This window comes from Phragmites australis, chromosome 10, assembly GCF_958298935.1.
Source record: "Phragmites australis chromosome 10, lpPhrAust1.1, whole genome shotgun sequence".
NCBI classification, from domain to species: domain Eukaryota; kingdom Viridiplantae; phylum Streptophyta; class Magnoliopsida; order Poales; family Poaceae; genus Phragmites; species Phragmites australis.
The window spans coordinates 13502229-13504693 of NC_084930.1; positions in this window are offsets into that span (position 1 = coordinate 13502229).

The window sequence follows — 2465 nt, forward strand, 5'->3', positions numbered from 1 at the left end:
TGCATGAAAAAAAGTTCGCTAGAAATCACTCGTTTAAAACCTCTTTTAAAATTAGCTCAAATTCATAAAAGAAAAAGGATTTCAAAATTGATAAATCCTCGGGCCCAATCCTCCTTACCCGGCCAATTTCCTCCTCCCTCTCTCCTTTCCTGCGTGGGCCACCCCATTTCCCTGCACTGGGCCGCGCCCGAGCCAGACTGCCCCACCCCAAGTCGTCCCCTTTCCCGCCCTCTCTCGCTACTAGTGGGCCTGGCTGGAGCCGAGCCACCACCTACTCAAGCCAGCTACCCTTCTCCTTCCTCCCGTCCAGGGATGCCAGCCCCAATTTCCACCACCGTCCTTTCCCGAGCTGCCCCGGTCCATTTCTCGCCAATTAATCTCCACTCCTACGACCTTGCACCGCAATCAAGCATCCCTGACCATTTCCCCCTTCATATTACCTCTCTAATGACGAAAATTGATGCATTTATCTCCATTAGGCTACCGGCCATTTCTCTTCGAATATAGACAATTTGTTGCCTCTCTTGAGAATATAAGCCACCCATCAACTTCCTTGCGACATTTTGCACGCATTCCACCCTTCATCGCTGGTCCGAGCCTCTCTAACTCCTTTTCTCCCCTCCTTGACATCGCAAGGTCTTCAGTGAACCTTCCTATCGCTTCCCAGCTACTTCCCGGTGTCACCCGACCCCCAGAGTGTCACCGCCCGAGCTCAAGCTCCGCCCGACCGCTCCTCTCCGTCACCGGCCACCCTCTACTCCTCTCCGTCATGAAGAGGCACATGGTGAGCTTCCCCGTGTCACCCTCTCTCTTTTGGGCCGCTTACCGTCGTGATCCATGGCCGTTTGCACCACTCCGGTGAGGTTTTGGTCACCCTGCCGCCGTTAGTCGGTCGCCGGCTGTGTTTGCACTGCCCGGTCGAGCTCTTTTGATCCTCGACTGCCCGATCAAGATCCGGCAGCCACCATCGCATACCCCTTCATTTATGATTTCAATCCACCGTGGACTAGTGGACCGGTCCTATGGCCGTGGTCCATGGGTCCATGGGCATTTTCCATGTGCTTTCCAATAAAAGAAATAAATTTGTTTTGTTTTATGATGTCATAAATATATTTTTCAGTATAAAATCAATTCGGTTTATTCTCGAAAATCAAGTAAAATTTACATATTAGCCCCTAAAACTTCAAAAGCTTATAAGTTTTTGCTCGTAGCTCCGATTTGGGTGATTTTCACGCTCAAATGTTCATAGCTATGTGCAGAATCTTTTTATGGGGTTTTTACCTAGTTTAATATTATTTGGTGTACTATTATTAGTAGTTTCTATTGTGTGCTTTCTTTGGTATGTCGTTTAGGAGGTGAGCAGTTCAGGAATCTTCAAGATCAAGCTTTCAAGGACTTTGAGCAACCCTCCACTGAAGGCAAGTATCCTTGAACATTTTGCCCCTGTTCTAGGAATCATGTGTAGCTATTTTATTCCTTCTATGCATACTTGTCTAAATTGGAATCCTATGTTAGGATTTACTAGCTTTGTATGATCATTCCTTGTTGTCGTTGTTTAACCATGGGTTAAAATAGGTAGAATATGCTAGTGCAATCATAGTTGGGGAAACTGTTAATCTTGACTAATGCTTATGCAGCATAAATTGGGAGCGGTAATCTTTTGTAGAAACATGGTATAGGGATCCTGACAGAATGGTTGGTTTGAAGTGGTGCTATACAGCAAGCTTGAGTTTGTTCCTGTGTGGGGTCCTAAGGACCGGTTCTTGAACATGTAACCAAGTGAATCCGCACAACCATAAGGCCTATATGGGTATGGCCTGGCCAAATAATTAGCCACCCCTCTAACTCTGTGGGCACCGTTGGACGGTTGAGTGGCACAAGAGGGGGCTTCTGCAGTGATGTAATCGTCTGTTAGCGATGAAATCTCAGTGGGTGTCTGCAAGTTGGCGGGAGCTTTGTAAAGGCCTTGTAGTGAGACCCCAACTTCATACCCCGAAAGTGTGAAGCAGTACGAGAATCACAACTCATGGGGAAAGCTATGCAAACTCTGCATAGTATCAATCTGGTTTATCAGCCATGCTTAGGGACAAGAGCAGACTTGCACTTCTTCAGGATTAGGTGGGATCAGGGTTGGTATGGTTGGTTGGGTAGCCGGGTAATGGAATTACCTGGTGAGTCTTGGTAGTCAGATGGAATCCAATTAATCAATCTTTTTGTTACAGTGGTGTCTTCACCCTTAGCAAATAGGATGCCTGTTGTTGAAGTCATTAGGTTGAAGTTTGCGTAGTGCAATTAACCGTGTCTAACCTTTTCTTGACTTAAGCCCTATAGCATGTTTTCCCTTCACTTGTGGAGTACATTTGTGTACTCACACCTATTGTCACTTCTCTTGCATTCTACCGCTATTCAGAAGCCATCGATGAAGCTGCAACCTTTGATGAAGACGACTTCGCCCCAGAGTTGTT